This window comes from Callorhinus ursinus, unplaced genomic scaffold (genome assembly GCF_003265705.2).
Source record: "Callorhinus ursinus isolate GAN/ISIS: 27379988/994484 unplaced genomic scaffold, GSC_fseal_2.0 scaffold4, whole genome shotgun sequence".
Lineage (NCBI taxonomy): Eukaryota > Metazoa > Chordata > Mammalia > Carnivora > Otariidae > Callorhinus > Callorhinus ursinus.
This window is the reverse complement of record NW_027397066.1, coordinates 43,667,969-43,688,081: the sequence shown is the minus strand read 5'-3', so window position 1 is coordinate 43,688,081 and position 20,113 is coordinate 43,667,969. Positions and strand designations below refer to the sequence as shown.

At 34.2% G+C, this 20,113-nt stretch overlaps 1 protein-coding gene across 15 annotated transcripts in view; it reads left to right on the top strand.

The window, feature by feature from the left end:
* CLOCK (clock circadian regulator) overlaps positions 1-20,113 on the top strand; it is a 154,739-nt gene that overhangs the window by 16,472 nt on the left and 118,154 nt on the right. For 2 of the 15 annotated variants that reach the window (XM_073891699.1, XM_073891700.1), the window contains exon 3: positions 17,432-17,533. The exons of 10 other annotated variants lie outside the window; for them this stretch is intronic. The gene's annotated coding sequence lies outside the window, so the exon portion shown is untranslated. Of the gene's footprint in view, positions 1-8,744; positions 8,938-13,877; positions 13,965-17,390; positions 17,534-20,113 lie in introns of those variants that run through there. 3 more of the 15 variants (XM_073891697.1, XM_073891698.1, XM_073891704.1) reach the window with 2 other exon arrangements.

Sequence of the window (20,113 nt, the reverse complement as noted above, 5' to 3'; positions counted from 1 at the left end):
AAACTTTGCAGACCAGGACAAAGTGGGATGATCTATTCAAAGTGCCAGAAGGGAAAACCTGCCAACCAAGAAAACTACCTAGCAAAATTGTTCAGGATTGAAGGAGAGCTAAAGACTTTCCCAAAAAGACAAAAAGTTGAGGGTGTCACCACTAGACCTGACTTACAAGAAATGCTGAGAGTTCTTCAAGCTGAAATGAAAGGATGCTACTTAGTAATGTAAAAACTTAGAGAATTACAGAACATGTTGGTAAAGTAAGTATATACTCAAATTCAGAGTATTCTTACAATAAGATTTTTTTTTAAAAAAGATTTTATTTATTTGACAGAGACAGAGAGAGAGGGAACACAAGCATGGGGAGTGGGAGAGGGAGAAGCAGACTCCCCTCCAAGCAGGGAGCCCAATGTGGGACTCGATCCCAGGACCCGGAGATCATGACCTGAGCCAAAGGCAGATGCTTAACGACTGAGCCACCCAGGCGCCCCTAAAATGTGTGTTAATCACTAAACTAGTATAAAGATTTAGAGGGCAAAATTAAAAATTATAGCTGCAGCAATTTATATGGACACATAAAAAGTAAATTCAACATCAAAAATAAAATATGGGAGGGGGCATGAAAGAATGGATTTTTTGTATGTGACCGAAATTGTTAGCTTAAAATAGACTGTTATGCCTATAAGATGTTTTATGTAAGCCTTGTGGCAACCACAAAGCAAAACTTGCAGTACATTCACAGAAGCTAGAGAAGGGATTCAAAACATAGCACTACAGAAAATCAGTTCGCAAAGACAGCAAAAGAGGAAGAAAGGAATGAGGGGACTACACAAAACAGCCAGAAAACAATAAAATGGCATTAGTAAGTTCTTAACCTATCAGTAATTTAATACAAATGGATTAAATTTCCCAATCAAAAGGCATAGAGTGGCTGACTGGATTAAAAAACAAGACCCAACTATAGGCTGCCTACGAGAGACTCAATTTTGGCTTTAAGGACACATGTAGGCTCAAATTGAAGGGATGGAAAAAGATAATCTATGCAAATGGAAACCAAAGAAAGCAGGGGTAGCTATACTTTTATCAGGCAAAATAGATTTTAAGTCAAAAACTGTATCAAGAGACAAAGTCATAAAATGAAAAGGGTTAATTCATTAAGAGGGTATCACAATATGTTCCCAATATTTGAGCATCTAAACATATTAAGAAAATAACATAATTAAGGGAGAAATAGCAACACAAAAATAGTAGGGGACTTCAATACTCCACTTTCAACAGTGGCTAGATCATTTTGACACAAAATAAGGAAACACTGGACATGAAATATACCTTACACATAGAACATTCCACCCAACAGCAGCAGGATATACATTTTTCTCAAGTGTACATGGAACACTCTTTAGGATAGAGCATATCTTAAGTCACAAAATAAGCCTTAGCAAATGTAGGAAGATTAATTTCATATCAAGTATCTTTTCCGACCACAGTGGAATAAAATTAGAAACAACAGGAGGAAAACTGGAAAATTCACAGTTGTGTGGAAATAACACGCACCTGAACAATCAATGGGTTAAAGAAAGTAAAAGAGAAATCAAAATACAGTTGATCCTTGAACAACACAGGGTCAAAAATCCCTCATAGTCCAAAATCCAGGTATAACTTTTGGCTTCCTAAAAACATTACTAATAGCCTACTGTTGACCAAAAAGAAACCTTCTGGTCAACATAAGCAGTTGATTAAAACATATTTTGTCTTAGCAATCACGACTTTGTAATATAGCTTGAAATCAGGCAACACGATGCCCCCAGCTTTGTTTTTCCTTTTCAACATTTCCTTGGCGATTCGGGGTCTTTTATGATTCCATACAAATTTTAGGATTGTTTGTTCCAGCACTTGGAAAAATGTCTTTGGAATTTTGATCGGGATGGCTTTGAAGGTATAGATTAAAGAAGGCATGTATTGCATGGAACACTGGGTGTTATACGAAAACAATGAATCATGGAACACAACATCAAAAACTGATGTGCTGGTATGGTGACTAACATAATAAAATTAAATTAAACATTTTGTATGTCTTGTGTGTTATACTATATTACAATAAAGTAAGCTAAAGAAAAAATGTTAAGAAAATTATATGGAAAATTTATAATTATATATATATATATGTATATACCCCCATGTGTAAATAGACCTGTGCAATTCAAATCTTTGGTGTTCAAGAGTAAACTGTATCCCTTAAAAATGGAAACACACCAAAACACATGGAATGTAGCAGAAGTAGTTTTAATAGGGAAGTTCATAGTGATAAATACCTTAGATTAAGAAACACAAACATAGCTACACTTCAAGGAACTAGAAAAAGAACACACTAGGCCCAAAGTTAGCAGAAGGAAGAAAACAAAAGTTGAGAGCAGAGATAAATGAACTAGAGACTGGGACAACAATATAAAAGATGAAGGAAACTAATAGCTGATTTTTTGAAAAGATAGACTTGATAGACCTTTAGCTAGACTAAGAAAAAAAGACTCAAAATCAGAAATCAAAGAGGAAACATTACAACTGATACAAGAGAAATGGAAAGGATCGTGAGTCTACTATGAACAATTATATGCCAACAAATCAGTTAGCCTAGAAGAAATGGTTAAGTTCCTAGAAACATATAACCTACCAAGATTGAATCATGAAGTAGAAAGTAGGGAGACTGAAATAGTAATCAAAAACCTGCCAATAAAGAAAATCCCAGGATCAGGTTTCACTGGTGTGTTCTACCAAATATTTGAAGAATAATTAACACCAGTCTTAACACTCTTCCAAAAAATAGGAAAGTGCTCCAAAACTCATAAGACAAGCATTATCCTGATAACAAAGCTGGATTAGGATACTACAAGAAAACCAATATTCTTGAGGAATATAGATGCAAAAATTCTCAGCAGAATCCTAGCAAACTGAATTCAGTGGCACATAAGAGGTTCGTATGCCATCTTCAAGTGGGATATATCCTTGGGGTACAAGAATGATTCAACAGGGGCGCCTGGGTGGCTCAATCATTAAGCGTCTGCCTTTGGCCCAGGTCATGATCCCAGGGTCCTGGGATTGAGCCCCGCATCGGGCTCCCTGCTCTGCGGGAAGCCTGTTCTCCCTCTGCCCCTCCCTCTGCTTGTGTTCCCTCTCTCACTGTGTCTGTCTCTGTCAAATAAATAACTAAAATCTTATAAAAAAAAAAAGATTCAACATATACAAGTCAATGAATGAGATACACAGCATTAATAGGATGAAAGATAAAAATCACGATTATTATTGAATAGATACAGGAAAAGCATTTGATAAAGTTAAACATTCTTTCAAGATAAAAACTCTCAACAAATTGGGTATAGAAGGCACATACCTCATCTGTGAGAGAATAAGTATTTGTTTTAAGCCACCCGGTTTGTAGTCCTTAGTTTCGGCAGCCCTAGGAAACTAATGCAAGTTCCTATTAAAAAAAGTGATGTGAAATTAAAATTGAAAAAAAAAAATTGGCACAGGCCTTAATTAAAACTGCCAAAAAAATAAACAGAAAAGTAACATGGAAAGGGCAGATGAGTCAGAATAAAACTTATTTTAGTAAATGGAAAACTTTATAGACAAAATATACTTTGCACTCAATAAACACAAACAGTATAGCAACAAAGAAATAGGAATATGAAAATAGAAAACGAAAACATAATAATTTATAAGGTAGCCTTTTAAAAATTTTTATTGTTAATTTTCTAGTTTTGTTACACTATAATTCCTACCGGGCTTGTTTTATAGCACTTTCTGTGGTGATGGAAGTACCATAACAGTGCTGAACAATAGTAGCCACTAGTCATAGGAAGCAATTCATAAATATTTAGAGTATCTTTCCATTTATTTGTATCTTTGATTTCTTTTAGCTGTATTTTGTAGTTTTCAGTGTACAAGTTTTTCACCAAGTTGGGTTAAGTTTATTTCTAAGTATTTTGTTTTTTGTTTTTTTTAAAGATTGATTTATTTATTTGAGAGAGCGAGAATGAGAGAGAGAGAGAGTACATGAGATGGGGGAGGGTCAGAGGGAGAAGCAGGCTCCCTGCTGAGCAGGGAGCCTGATGTGGGACTGGATCCCGGGACTCCGGGATCATGACCTGAGCCGAAGGCAGTCGCTTAACCAACTGAGCCACCCAGGCGCCCTCTAAGTATTTTGTTTTGATGCTATTGTAAATGTAGTTGCTTTCTTAATTTCCAATTTTCAAATTGCTCATTGTAGTGTGTAGAAACATAACTGATTTTTGTCAATTTTATATTTTGCAGCTTTGCTGAAATCATTTATTGGTTTTAGCAGTTTTCTAGTGGGTGTAGGATCATTGGGTTTTGTACATATATGTTACTGTGAAAAGAGGTAAATTTTTATTTTTTCCTTCCCTATTTAGATGCCTTTTATTTCTTTTCTTGCCTAATAATTGCTGTAGCTAGGACTTCCAGCACTGTGTTGAATAGAAGGGATGCCTTGTTCCTAATCTTAGAGGAAAAGCTTTCAGTTTTTCATTGTTGAGTATGATGTTAGCTATGGACATTTCATATTAGGCCTTTATTATGTTGAGGTAGTTCTATTCCTGGCTTACTAAGTGTTTTTATTGGGAAAGGGTAATTTTGTTGGATGCTTTTTCTGCATCATTTGAGATGTTCATATGTGTTTTCCCCTTCATTCTTTTAATGTGTATTATACTGATAGATTTTCATATGTTGAACCATCCTTGCATTCTAGGTATACATACCACTTGATCATAGTACATAATCCTTTTAATGTGCTGTTGAATTTGGTTTCTTAGTATTTTGTTGAGGATTTTTACATCTGTATTCATCAGGGATATTACTCTGTAATTTTCTTGTGTCTTTTTCTGGTTTTGGTGTTCAGGGTAATGCTGGCCTCATAGAAGGAGTTTGGAAATGTTGCCTCCTATTTAATTCTTTGGAAGAGTTTGAGGAAGATCTTTAAATGCTTTAGAGAATTTTCCTGTGAAGCCATGTGGTCCTGGGCTTTTCTTCCTTTGGGATCTAATTTTATTTCTTGATTAATTAACTTTCAGTTGTGTCTCTTCACTTCCTGCTAAAAAAGATGAGGATTTAGCTTATTTATACTGTCTTTAATCTTCTCTTTTCTTTCTGTATTCCAAAGTTTAAAACTTACTATATTTAGTTCTTTTATTATTTTTGCAACTAAATAAAATATTTGAATTCCTTAGATATGTATTTTAAATCCCTACTATGTAAGATAAGAACATTAGGACTTCTGGGGTACCTGGCTGGCTCAGTTGGTAGAGCGTGTGACTCTTGCAGGTTGTGATTTTGAGCCCCATATGGGGTGTAGAGATTACTTAAAAATAAAATCTTTAAATAATAATGAAAAAGGACATCAGGACTTTTATCCTTTTCTTCATCTTGTGTCTTCTGCTCCTTCGTTTCCATTCTTATCTTTTGTATTTGGGTAGGTTTATAATGTAACATTTATGTTCTGTTTTGTAATGAGAAGAATTCAGCCTTGTCAGGTTGATTTTAAATACAGTAAGCTGCAGTTAACTATTGAGATAGGGTTAATTTTTGTTCTCAGTGGGTCCAAGGTCACGATGCTAATGGAACTCAAAAAATAAAATATTTGATATCTATGTTAGATTGATTATCTTTACTTATAAATAGTAAGTTTTTCGAAATCATACTACTAGTTTGCTTTATAATCTGACTTTATATTCTTACTAGTTTGCTTTATATTGTTCATCTTCTGCCATTTTTATCTTTAATTGTGTTTTTCCTTGATAGAGAAAAAGATACCTTTACCATATCCTCACATGTTTCCTGCTTTGAATCATAATATTATTTGTTGGATGGAATCTCTAGTTGTCCTAGAGACATCTCTTTTAGAGCCCTCCTCCTGCCTGCTTTAGTCTTGATAGGTTTGGAAGTCTGTATATCTTTCATTCAAAGGTATTTCTGCATTCTGGGTTAGATTTGCTGTTTCTTATATCCCACATATGTCTCTTTCATGGCACTCTCCCTCTTGCTGGAATGTATCCTAAATTAACTTCTGTATCCAAGGTACTTAAAATTAACTTCAGTGTACAAGGTTCTAAATTCTTGCTGTCTTCAAATGGCTTTGGCCTGGCTCATAATTGCTTGATAGTTTGGCTGGGTGTAGAAATTTAGATTCAGATTAATTTTCCCTCAGACCTTGAGGGTTTTGCTCTGTTTCTCTGGGTGATGGTGAGAAGTCTGATGTTGTTCTGAGACCTGTTACTTTCTAAAGGACTCCTTTCCTCTCTCTTTGGAAGCTTCAGTATCTTATCTTTGTAGTTCTGGAATCTTAGTTATTTGTCTAGGTGTGAATGATTTTTGTCCTTCCACTGGACTCTTTGGAGTTGGTAGGCCCTTTGTGGTTGAAATGCGTGTGTCTTCCTTCAGGTGGGAAATGTTCTTTTGTTACTTCTTTGGTAATATTTCTTGGTTTTCTATGTTCTCCCCTTTTGAAATGCCTGCCAATAGAATGTTGGCTTTCTGGATTGATTTTACATCTTTCATCTCTTCTCATGTTTTCTACCTCTTTTTTATTATGTATCCTGACAGATTGCTTCAACTATATCTTTCTGCCTTTCTGTGAATGTCTGTAAACACATTGTTAATACTCCAGTAACTTTATTTTCTGCTTGTATCATTTCAAAAGGCAACATGGTAGAGTAGTTAGTTACAAGCTTATGCAGTAGAACCAGACTGCCAGACCTTGTGGGTTTAGATCCCAGCTCCACCAGTTAATAATCTTAGGTCACTTAATGTGATCAAAATGAAGATAATTAGTTTGTGGGTAAAGGAGTTTATATTTGTAAAGCATTTATAACAGTTATTGGTGTAGCAAAATCTGTATTATTGTTTGTTAAATATATAGCATCCTGGTTTTGTATCACGCAGTGCAGTTTATTCAGGAGTGTCTTGAGGATATTTTGTTTTGTTTTTGACTTTTCTTCTGTACCCTAAATCATCTGATTCTTCCAGGGTTAATTGATATACTTACTTATTATATTCTTTTAAAAGCTGCTGTTTTTTATTGTGTATATATAGTTCTCTAATTCTTTAAGAAAGTAAAATCTTCCTCAAATAATTCATGATTTTGTTTTAATGGAATATTTTAAACTATACAACAGTATACAGAATAGAATAATGAAGTGACAGATGGAACTGTGTCACCCAGCTTTAATAATTGGGTCTTTTTTCGTCTATACCCTCACTTCTTTCCTAATATTTTTTTGAAGCATATTCCATGTGTCATTGATCTGTAAGTATTTCTAAGTATATTTCTTTTTTTTTTAGGATTTTTTTTTAAAGATTTTATTTATTTATTTGAGAGAGAGAGAATGAGAGATAGAGAGCACGAGAGGGAAGAGGGTCAGAGGGAGAAGCAGACTCCCCGCTGAGCGGGGAGCCCGATGTGGGACTCGATCCCAGGACTCCAGGATCATGACCTGAGCCGAAGGCAGTTCCTTAACCAACTGAGCCACCCATGCGCCCTCTAAGTATATTTCTAAAACTAAAGACTTTGAGTCTTTTTAAATTTTAGAACAATGGTTGGGCCCTCTCCTCCCCCTGCCTTTACCTTTTTTCCCTCCATGTTGAAGGAACTGGATCAGTTGTTCTGTAGAATATTTCACATTCTGGATTTGTCTGATTGCTTTTTCCTGATGCATTTTATTTATTTTCTTCCAGTATTAATGTAAACTGGAAGTTTGATCCAAAGCAGTGTTTATAAACTTTTTGTTTTCTTTTTTCATTATTGTCCCTTTAAAAGGGCCTTTTTAGAATTTTTTTTTTTTTTTAATTGTCTAGCTCCTGAGACCCAGGGGACAGATCATAGTGTTGTGCTTTGGAGGGTAAGAAACTGTTTTATTATTTAAGATCTTTTTACCTGTTGGGTGTGATATTGCTCCAGTTAAGAAGATCGTATTTTGACTCTTTTTCAACAAGAATATTTTATAAGTAGTACTATGTGTTACATATTACATCAGGAGGTACTTAATATTTGGTTGTTTCACTTTTGGAGATGCTAAGTTTGATTAGTGCATGCAGTTGGTGACACTATGACCCATTGTGAAATTCATTATCACTTTTTCTCCTAATTGTTTAAAATCTATTCATGATTATTGCCCATCTATTTGTGTCATTTCTTTTGTTCTTATTAGCTGAAATTCTTTGAAGGACTAGCCCTCTCACCAGTTAGGTCTCTTTGGCTACCTTGAGATTTGGTTTGACAGGACAGGCAAGAGAAGTGCATGATTAATTCTCTTTTATTTACCAATTTTTGATTGGCCCTTAGTATATCACCAATATCCATTGGCTTTAATTTTATACTTTTTTAAATAGCATTTCTAGCTATTTGTAAGGACTAGTATTTCATGAGTGTTATTCTTAGACGTCTTCCAAAGAACAAAGGCAAAATTTACTGTTTTTAAGTTGACTAGAACTTATTCTATCTTGTATTATATTCATTTATATTTAAACATTTATTATTTCATCATGACTCATCAGCTATTTCCATTTCTCCTAAAAAGATATGAAAAATATCAGAATGGTGGAATCACATTGGATGATAGAATATGGGGGAAAATTGTCATTTTTTTCAGTTTTTATTTTAATTTTTTTGTATTACCAAGTTATTGCATCATATTTCAACAAGTTATAAAAGAAGCCTGGAGACACACCATCCTTTGTAGGCTCCCTTTTAGTTTTCATTGAATGCAGTTGAGAATTCAGAAGTTTTCATTTCTGTCCAAAATGGTTGAGAAGAAAAATGACAGTGGAAGATGTCTCACATCCCTTTGACAAATCAGTAGATGAATGCAAAGAGAAAAATAGCTCTTCAGGTCCAAACCAACATTGTCTGAGAGAAATACAATGTGAACCACAAATGTAAGCCACATAGATAATTTAAAATTTGCTTTATAAAAGTTAACAAAGAAAATAATGTCATTGAGGAAAATAAGAAATACTTGGAATTCTGTTTAAAAATTAACACCCATGGGACAACTTTGCTGGATTCTTCTGTCTCTTCTTTGGTCAGATAAATTCTCTCCTTTCCTCTTCTCCCATGCATTCACCAAGCCAAGTTTTCTCATGGCTCTGTATAGCTTGTTAATGTACTGGCTTGTGTTTGCTTTGTCTCCTTATATGCCTTACTTCCCTTTAACTTCTTCATATCCTGGCATGAACCCTTTCTTCCCAAAGTGTCAGCTTGTACCTTTGCCCAAGGCTGTCTTTTTTTTTTTTTTTTTAAGATTTTATTTATTTGACAGAGACACAGTGAAAGAGGGAACACAAGCAGGGGGAGTGGGAGAGGGAGAAGCAGACTTCCCGCAGAGCAGGGAGCCGGATGCAGGGCTTGATCCCAGGACCCTGGGATCATGACCCGAGTGGAAGGCAGACACTTAAGGACTGAGCCACCCGGGTGCCCCATAGCTGTCTTTTTTGAGCTGAAACAATGGCTTCTAAACTTGTTTGGCCACAACCTATAATAAGAAATATATTTTATTTTATGACCTTGTGTGTGTGTGTGTACACACATACATACATACTCATAAACATATCTGAAACAAAAGTTTTGGGAAGTACCCTTACCATTACTTGGAGTCTTATATTTTAACTTTTTTTTCCTTATCCTGTTTTATTTTAAAGATGTTGTTTATAACCCACTATATTGCTGGACCAAAGCGTTAGACATTTGTAATTTTGTTAAGGTACTGATCTATTGTTCTAAGTTTGTACCAATTTATACTCCCACCAGCAATGTATGAGAGTAATGTCAAAGCTGATAAGTGCTTTCAAAATTCTACCCCTAGAGGATGTGACTCATCAGTATTCTCAAACTTGATGGACACCCATCCTGCTTCAGGATAGAGTATCTTGTGCTTTAACTACAGTAGTAGTAGTAGTAGTCGTAGTAGTAGTAGAAGAAGGACAAAGAAAGAAACCTGCGGGTTAGTTGAACTTTTGGGATTCCATCTTGATTGATCTATCATGTTTTGATTGTATCTCTTTGAATAGCTTTTTTGTGGTTGCTCTAGATATTATTTTATGTATACATAATTTATTGTGGCCTGCTGGTTAAGTCCCTTTATCTCCCCTCCATTTCTAATATATTGCCTTTTATATTTTTTCTGCATATTTTGAGAATCATATCACACAGTGTCATCATTTTTGCTTAAGCCATCAAAAATAATACAAGAGAAGGAAAGTCTATTGTATTTACCCATATTCTGTTCTTTTCATTCTTCCTGATTTTCCAGTACTCCCTTTTATCATTTTTTTTATGTTTGAAGAACGTCCTGTAGCTATTGTTCTAGGGTAGGTCTACTGGTGACAGATTTCCTTAGTTTTCCTTCATTTGTGGGTGTTTTAATTTCCCTCTCTCTCCTGAAGCATATTTTGTCTGGATACAGGATTCTGGGTTGGCAGTTCTTTTTTTTCCAGCACTTGAAAAGTGTTTCTGGGCATCAAAAATATGAATGTAAATTGAAATTTAAAATGTTTATTAACTTTACCATAGTGGTCTAAGTGTTAAAGAAAGAGTTTTCTTCTAAATTATAATTACTATGATTATGATATAAGTTTATTCTTGATTTTGTTTATTAAATAGTTTTTAAACATAAAAACATGAATCTCTTTTTAAACATAAAAAAATGCATCTCTTTAGAGGGGATTCTCTTTTCATGGAATTTATGTATCCATGGATAAATATTACTTATGTTAGAATGAGACTGGTTTTTGTGGAAATAAATAATAAAAAGAAAAGATACTAGGATATTATGAGGTTTACAAAAGATTATTGATAACTTTTTATTAAGTATATCATTTATAATAGAATATACAGCATATTCCTGATAAATTAATGTGTATCTAATAAGTTCACATAGGGATGAAAAACTGAGCAAAGAATTGGTTGATATGTGACAGTATGAAGGCTTGTCCAGATTAGAAAAAAAAAAATGGGGGTGCCTGGGTGGCACAGTTCTTAAGTGTCTGCCTTTGGCTCAGGTCATGGTCCCAGGGTCCTGGGATCAAGCCCCACATCGGGCAGGAAGCCTGCTTCTCCCTCTCCCACTCCCCCGCTTGTGTCCCTCTCTCGCTGTGTCTCTCTGTCAAATAAATAAAATCTTAAAAAAAAAAAAAAAAGGATTTATTGTGTCCAGTATTCTTTTGACAAAAGTCAATAAAACTGTTTCTCAATAAAAAATATAAAACACTAACTTTGGTGTTTGCTACTTTTACTTGAAAACATGCTATTGATTTGGCAGAAGTAAGAGCTCTCTTTCTTTTTTTTTTTTTCTTTTCTTTTGATGAGTGCTCTTTTCAACTCATTAAATCCATGTAAAGTATCTTCAGTTCACAGATATAAGACAGGTGGCTGACAGAATGTACTAATTTCTGTCGTTTTTTGGAGAATAGTGAAAGTACAGATCTTGAATTCTAATTCAAGATGCTTTCCAGATCTTGAATTCTGAATAATTCTAGATAAGTTATGTAAGGAGTCTAGTCCTAAGCTTTTTACCTGAATGAACTAAACTATAACACTCTTCAATATTTATCATCACTGTTTTCATTGGATTCTCTCTCATGTGAGCTTCTTAATCAAAAGTTTTTCTTATTCTTACCTCCCAAAGTTGTAGCAGCCCATTTGGGCCAAAATACCTCCTTTTTAATGTCAGGTATTATCATTAACAGAAGTGTAAGGGAGAGGGGAAGACAAAAACACCTTAGATATATGGTGCTTTCATTAAGGGTGTTCCCCTGATATCAGTATTTCAAATTACTTATTTGGTGTTCTGGGTGTTTTTACAATTCAAGGAAATGCATTGTAGTGAGATGTTAGATGTGTGAGAGATCTTTCTCTTGTGAACTGGAAGGAGGAGGATTATAAAATGTAGAGTGTAGGAAATGTAGAGTGTAGGAAAGGAGAAACAACTAATGTTCTGACCTTGATATTAATTCTAGTAAATGGTTGGTAATTCTGGAAATTAAGGATCTGGAAATTGATTCCCTTAAAACCATCTGGTCCCCAGTGTGAAGACTGCTGGATTAAGGTTTAATCTTTAATCACTAGATTATAGTCTTGAATCTAATGCTGCATAATATTCATATACATTTTACTTTCATTACTGTTAATTTCCTTAAGGACCTTTATCACTGTGCACTGATTATTACTATTTCTCTGTGCTGTCTTTGAGTGAGGATTCTTTTTCATTCTTCCTGAGTATACTCCTCAGTGGAACAGTTACTTATTTTCTCTCTCCCTCTTTTAACATGTGTATATTTTTACTCACCGTCCACTTCCCTCAAGTTTTGATTCCCTTCTGTTGCATCAGATTTTGTCTGGTTGTTGGTTCTTCATTCATTCAAAAAAACTTAGGATATGTTGCAAAAATGTAATTGCCCAGGAGTGTCAGACATCATTGTATTTCAATGCCTAAAACTCCATGAGGGCAGGAATTTGGTGTGTTTTTCTTACCACTGGATATGTAGAATATAACATAGTGAGTGAATGAGTAAGAACAGGATTTCTCAAACTCTTTCCTTAGTAGAACTGCTAGTTTAAAAAAAAAATTATTTTTGTTAATTGATATTTAAAATGATACTTTTCTGGTAGAAGGGTAATGAAAATGCTTTTAGTATTGTGGTGAGAAATTTTAATGTTTCTCATCATTTTAACTTTAATTGTTAATAAGAATTAATGGCCATGATTGGATAGTTTAATAAAATCATACTGGAAATACAGGGTCATAAAAGTACCTATTTCATAGGGATGTGAGGATTGAGTTAGTTAATACATACGTAAATCACTTATAACAAGGCTTCACACATAGTAAAGTGCTTGGTAACTGTTAGTAATTAAGAATGTTGGGCTCCCTGCTCAGCGGGGAGTCCTCTTCTCCCTCTCCCCCTGTTCATGTTTGCGCTCTCTCTCTCTCAAATAAATAAATAAAATCTTAAAAAAAAAAAAGAATGATGCTGAGACTGACTTCTTTCCCATCATTCTGCAGGGAGATTTCTTAATGGTTAGTTGTCCAGTTCATTCATAGGGAGGCTGGCTGTTTTGGTCCAAGGCAGTCTTCCCTCAGGCCCTTGCAAAAGCCCCCTAAAAGGATCATCCTCCACAAGCATTTTTTCCTCAGCTTCCTTCCCAAGGGCCCCCCTCTGAACCCTTGAGGCTAGTGGGCTGGAAGAACTTCAGGAGGGGTAGTATATTGCAGTCAGGTTATGAGGGTTTAAAATGGGCTCTGCCTTTTACCCCTATGTGACTCTGTGACTCAGGGCAAATTGCTTCACCTATTTCCTACTTTATCTATCTCCTCTCAGAGAATGTTCTTTTTATCTCGTTTCTTACTCTGAGCAGCCACACTGCACTTACTTTACTTCCATACAAATACCATGTTCTCTCTTATATCTGGCCGTTTGAACATGCTGTTCACTTTGGATGAAACACTTTCTTTTCCTTCCTGCCTTTATCTGGCTAGATCCTATTCATGCTTACATTAAATGCCCCTCCATTAGGAGACCATTCCTAACCAATTCCCACCAGACTGGTTTGTATTTCTGCCATGCTTTCCCCTCACAACATCATGATTCTTAAAGCCTTTCATCCCATTTGGAGTTGCCCTACATAGTGAGGTCCCACAGGGGTTGATGGGATCTGACATGTTCATTGCTTCATCCCCAGTTCCTGGCACATAGGAGGCCCCAGTTAATGCTGTATACATGCATGGAAAAAAATTACCAGAGATATTGTTTCTTAGACTTTGGCTAACATCTCCACAGCTGCCCTTGTTTTACAGTATTTTTTATTTTTTCCTGTAAAGCCGCTGAAACTTAGAAGCTGATTCTGTCACAGTTTAAGATGCCTTTGGAAAATTCTGCATTCTTCTTAGATGAATCTTTAGAACTTGGTGAGTTTCACTAGATACCTTCAGTTTTCATTTTGAGCTCAGGGATATGCCGTGTTCTTTCTTTTTTTTTTTTCTGCGTAATTCCTAATTATTGGATATAGTGAGGTTTGCACTCTCCCGGCAAGAAGCATAGGACAAAGTATTATAAAAATATTTAGAGCATGATCTGCTACTTGTTTTGATAGCCTTAATTTGTCTTTAGAATTTTAATTTTTTGAGGAGTAAAGACTTATTGATTGGTAAGATAATTGATATGGAGATATAAAGTATTTTCACTAATTCTTAAAATTCTTCAGTTACTACTCAGAAGTAAGATTTATAACATCTTTTTCTGAGATGAAGGTGATTTGCAAATGACTGAAAAATAAAATAAGAATTATTTCCTGTTATATTTTAAGTGTAGCGATAAAGAATTAGTTAATGAGGTAAAGAAAGGCCAGTCACCCACTGCAGCTCCAGCTTATAAGCAAGTCTATCAGGAGTCTGCAAAATACCAAATCCAGCCTGTTGCTTGTTTTTCTATGACCTATGAGCTAAGAATAGTGTTTACATTTTGAAATGATTAAAGGAAAAGAAAATCTCAAAAGAATACTATTTTGTGACGTGAAAATGATATGAAATTCATATTTCAGCATCTGTGAATAAAGCTTTATTGGAACACAGCCATTTTTTTTTTTTACACATATTGTGTATGGCTGTTTTCATGTTTTAGTGGCAGAGTTAATTTAAGTACAGTAGTTGCATCAGAGACCTTAGGGCCCAGAAAGCCAAAAGTATTTACTGTGTAACCTTTTACAGAATAAGTTAGCTGACTTAACACTCTTCATGGTTGGAGAAGTATTTATAGGTTGAGTGCTATAGCTTCATTTTCAAAATAGGGAAAAATAATACCATTTCTCTCTGAAAGCAAGAGTCTTGGGTTTACTAAATTACAAGTTTCCTAAGGGTAGATACCAGGCCTGTTTTTTAAACAATGGATGCCACCATAGCTATTGTAGGCCTGACACATGGTTGGCACACGGTCGGTGTTGAGTAAGAGAATAAGATCTGTTGTAGCTCTGGTACCTATTTTATGTATGTATGATCACAATAATTCTAGTTTCTATAAAGGTTTGCTTATTGGGGCTGGGTGTTTTTTGTTAACTGTAGGAGAGAATTTAAAAACAACAAAAAAAAACTGTAGGAGATTATTTTGATGAAAACAGTAATTTTCTCTGGATCTATTCTTTACAGATAGCCATCAAATCATTGGCCAGATTTATTTGTCAGAGTTGATTATATATTCTTATTTTTTGAAATCTTAAGAGACAGGATAAACCACTAATCCAGAAATTACCAATTTCAAAGAAACTTAGAAGCCTCCTTCTTATAAAGCTTTAAAATGTACTAAAAGCTAGTATTAGATAGGAAAATTCATATATTCTCATCTAAATCTTCTGAAACTTCCCCAACTTATCCACTGAATCTCTTTTAAATGAACCTTCCCTGTATAGTTTGCTCAAGAGCCCAGCTTTTAAAATATTATCCTGAAGAACACCTTGTAAAGATCAGATAGTTTAAATGGCATTTAGTTGAGGAAAACTATTCCAGATTAAAGGAGTCTGTGGAGATCGGACAGCTAAATGCAATCAATACATGACTCTGGACTGGATCCTGTATTGGAGGAGGAAGAAAGCCTTAGAGGACTTCATATGCTCAGTTAAAAAAAAAAAAATTGGAAAATAGACATTAAGTAAAAATTTTGTATAATTTCCTAAAGTTAGTAACTATATTATGGCTATTTAAGGGAATGTCTTTGTTCTTAAGAGGCATATGTTGATGTATTTAGGGGTAAAAGGGTATGATATATACAACTTATTCTCAAATGGTTCAGCAAATGTTTATCCATATCTGATAAAAAATGCGAATGTTAATTGATAAATCTGGATAAAATATACATAGGAGTTTTTTTTAACTATTTGTACGCTTTTCTGAAAGTTTGAAAGTATTTCCAAGTAGAAAGTTTAAAGAAATGCCATTAGCAATTATCAAAAAACCTAGAGATTATGTCCAAATACTGTTGCTTTTAAATTACTATTTACTTTCATTAATAATACACTTAGAATGCTTGTACTTTTTTCAAAGTGCTCTCACACATAATCTGTTTACATGTTGGTACTATTCTGAACAGTATTTGTTTGTTCGGTGGTTTATGATTAATTTGTGGTCGTCAGTGCAGATACTCTGTTCTATGATTCTTTACTGGATTTAATAAGTTTGACTTCTAAATATTTTATAAAATTATTTTATAGTAATGTGGAGATAAAATGAAATAGAACTTTGCAAATGTAAAAACTTGTATGCAAAGATAAAGTCTGTATATTAGAAGTATTCTTGCTGATTATCTCATCAGTTTTTTCAATCATAAGGTCATAGTTAAATACCAATTGGTAGAATTTAGAACTTCAAAAAAATCTTAAGTATAATGCGTTAAATTTTCTTCTGCCTACTACTTTTCTTTAATATCCACTATAGCTTATTTTATTAAAAATCTATTGTGTTCCCTTAGCTTCATAAATATGCTTGGTTTTTAAAAGTAGATCTGGTTTTACTATCTCACATTATATTTTGACCTTAAATTTATTACATTTTGAAGGAAATTCAAGAGTTAGGATCTATTATAGTGTTTCTCAAACTGGTATTAATAATTGATGACCTTTTTGAGCTTTTTATTTAGTGCCAGACATTATATTCTAAGCATTCTACATTTAGTAATTTACTTCATTTTCACAACAGCCTTGATTTGCTATTCAGTTCTAGCTAAAACTGCTGCTAAGCCTCAGAGTCTTAAGTTTTCTTACCTCTTATTTTTTTTTTTTTTGGACAAATACAAAATATGGAAACTAAGGATTTGGAACTTAATATAGAAAAATTGATCAATAGGGGCACCTGGGTGGTTCAATCAGTTGGGCATCCATCTCTTGGTGTTGGCTCGGATCATGGTCTCAGGGTTCTGGGATTGAGCCTGGCATTGGGCTCCGTGCTTCAAGGGGAGTCTGCTTGAGGATTCTTTCCCCATCTCCCTCTGCCTCCCTCCACTTGCGCACGCACATTATCTGTGAAGAAAAAAAAAAGCCATTTTAGACTTTTTAGGTTGTAAATAATGGGACGGGTCTAACTGCAGCCTAGACTTTCTGTTGCCTTCATAATTTGGGAAGGATCCATATATCAAGATCATTCTTCAGTAATTGTACTGAAAAAGGAAGTAAATATGACTTTTAGTATCCAGTTAAGAAGCAAACTGGTAATGGAAATGTAGTTTTCCTAGACTTGAATTTTACTAAGTAAAATAACCAAAAAGTTAAAAATTTAAAAATTAAGGGACTGGTATAGTATTGCTAACTTTTAAAACTTTTTGCATTGAATTAAACCATGGTTTTTATAAAGTGGATAAGTCTTGAATATCCTTTTGATGAAATTTTATGAAGTCAACACCCGTTTAACCAATACCAAGATCAAGAGATAGAATATTTTCATCAACCCAGGAGCCTCCTTCATGCCCCTCTGACAGTCAACACACATTTCCAAAGGTAACTATTATTCTCACTTCATTTACTATTCATTAGTATTGTCTAATTAGTATTGTCTATTTTTAAACATCTTTTGACTATCTTTTTTGATCAACATATTGTTTATGTGAGTCATGCATGATGATTCATATAACGTTAATTTATTCTTTTTCATTGCTTTGTAATACTTCATTGTATATTGCCCCAGTTTATCCATTTTATTGTTGGTGAATATTTGGATTATTATCAGGTTTTGGCTATTACAAACAGTGCTGCTATGAATATTCTTGAACATGTCTTTTGGTGCACATATGCATGTAGTTTTTTTTTTGAGTAAATATCTAAGAGTGAAATTGTTGATCATGGTATTTCGCTGTTTAGCTTTAGTAGATGCCCCTAGTTTTTGAAAGTGGTTGAATCAGTTTATAAATACCAGCAATGTACAACGGTTCTCATTGCTCTACATCCTCACCAACACTTAAGATTATTAGTGTTTTTAAATAGTAGCTTCTTTGCCGTATATGTAGTGAAAAATTATTGGAGTTTTAATTTGTAATTCCTTGCTAACTTTAAAGATTTAGCACATATTTATATGCTGTTGACCATTTGGATATCCTCTTTTGAGAAATGCCTCTTCATGTCATTTGACCATTTTTCTGTTGAGTTGTATCTTATGGATTGGTAGGAGTTCCTATTTCTAGGATAAGTGTTTTGTTGGATTAAGTACTGAAGATATCTGTCCTGCTTCTTTACTCTTTTAATAGTGTGTCTTTATTAAGAAGATTTCTTCAATTTATTAAAGTCCATCTTACCAAACTGTTCTTTTATGGTTGGTGCTTTTTGTGTTTTAAGAAATTTTTGTCTATCCCAAAGTCAAGAAGGTATTCTTATATGTTTTCTCTTATAAACGTGATTGTTTTAACCTTTACATTTAGGTTTATGCATATGGTATATGATAAGTTTCCTGGTACATTTTATTTTTCATATGGAAACCCATTTTGTCAAACATCATTTATTGAAAAGACTAGCCTTTCCCTATAGTAATACACTAGTGCCTTTATTGTACTTCAGGTGAGTGTTTATTCATGGGTCTATTTTTAGACTCTTCTGTTCCATTGGGCTGTTGTTGTGCCAGTGCCATACCCTTCTAATGACTGTAGCTTTAAATCCTCCAATTACATTCTTCACAATTTTCTTGGTTTTTATTGGTCCTTTGAATTTCAATAAAAATTTTATATTCAACCTGTCAGTTTCCTAAATAGATAACCTGCTTTACAGTAAGCAAGTTTAAAAAAATAGTAAGCAAGTTTAATATTATTTAATATTATTATTGACTAGCTTAATATGAAATCTGTAGATCATATTAGATATATTGAACATCTTTCAGTATTGAGAGTTTCAATACCTTAACTATGGTAGTACCTTGATATATTTAGGCCTTTTACAATTTCTCTCAGAATTTTGTGTGTGGAGGTCTTAAACATCTCTGTTAACTTTTTAGGGTAGGACAATGATATTGTGGTTATGTTTTTTATTAGTCCTTGTAATTTGTAGATTCACACTAGGGTGTTTATAGATGCAATGATACAGTTTTGGGGGTTTACTTTTACTAATGCAAAGGAGGATGGGAAGGAATGGAGAAGGGGCAGTATAGATGTAACCAGATTGGCCATGATTTGATGATTGTTGAAAATAGGCAATATGTGGGTTAATAATTATATTATTCTTTTTACTCTTGTGTGTGTTTGAAAATTTTCATAAAAAATGTGTTTAAAAAAATGTAATGACTACAGTAGGTTGATACACAAATACATAAGATTCCAGAAGTTTATCATAATATTTGAAAAAAATTCTCACAGGTATCAGGTCATTTGTAATGAAAAAATCATTTGTAAATGAAAAAATCAACCATTTAATGTTTTTCTGCACAGATTCTATTCCAGCATAACCAAATAGTTAAGAGGGAAGTTTACCTTTATAGAAGAATCATAGCTGATAAGAAATGCTGAGAAAATAATAGGATTATGAAAGTCACCACAGTGCAACTTCTAATGAAATAATGGATCTAGATAATGATCAGTCAATGACTACTGAAGCCACTAGGTGAAAAGTCTGTTGGGACATGGATATAATACAGTGGGTAGACCCAAGTTGGAGTAAGCCTAATTCTCCCGACTGATTAGAACTAGCAACTGCTAATGAAATACAAAAACCAAGTATTTGAAGACTGAAAATTAATAACAGGCAAATTGAGAAGGGAAGTCATAATTTGAAGGGTAGCTTGTATAATTGTGAGTTTATCAGTTTTTTCTTTCCATGACCCAGCTTTGACCAAATGGCAGGCTGAATTGTGGAACTGCACAGTGGGTGTAGCAGTTAGCAAAAAGTTCAAAAGAAACCCCCATTTCTAGCTAGAGAATAAGGAAGAGGGGTCCCCTTATTTCCCTTTTTCTCTGTCAAACTTGCCCTAAGACTATCTCCACTTCTAAATTGCACTGCCATGGCAGCACTACCACTTAAAACTCTGAGAGAAAATAATTTCCCTGGCCAGAGGAATTGGGAAAGGGGCTGCTGGAAACTGGAGCATGCTGGGAAAAGCTC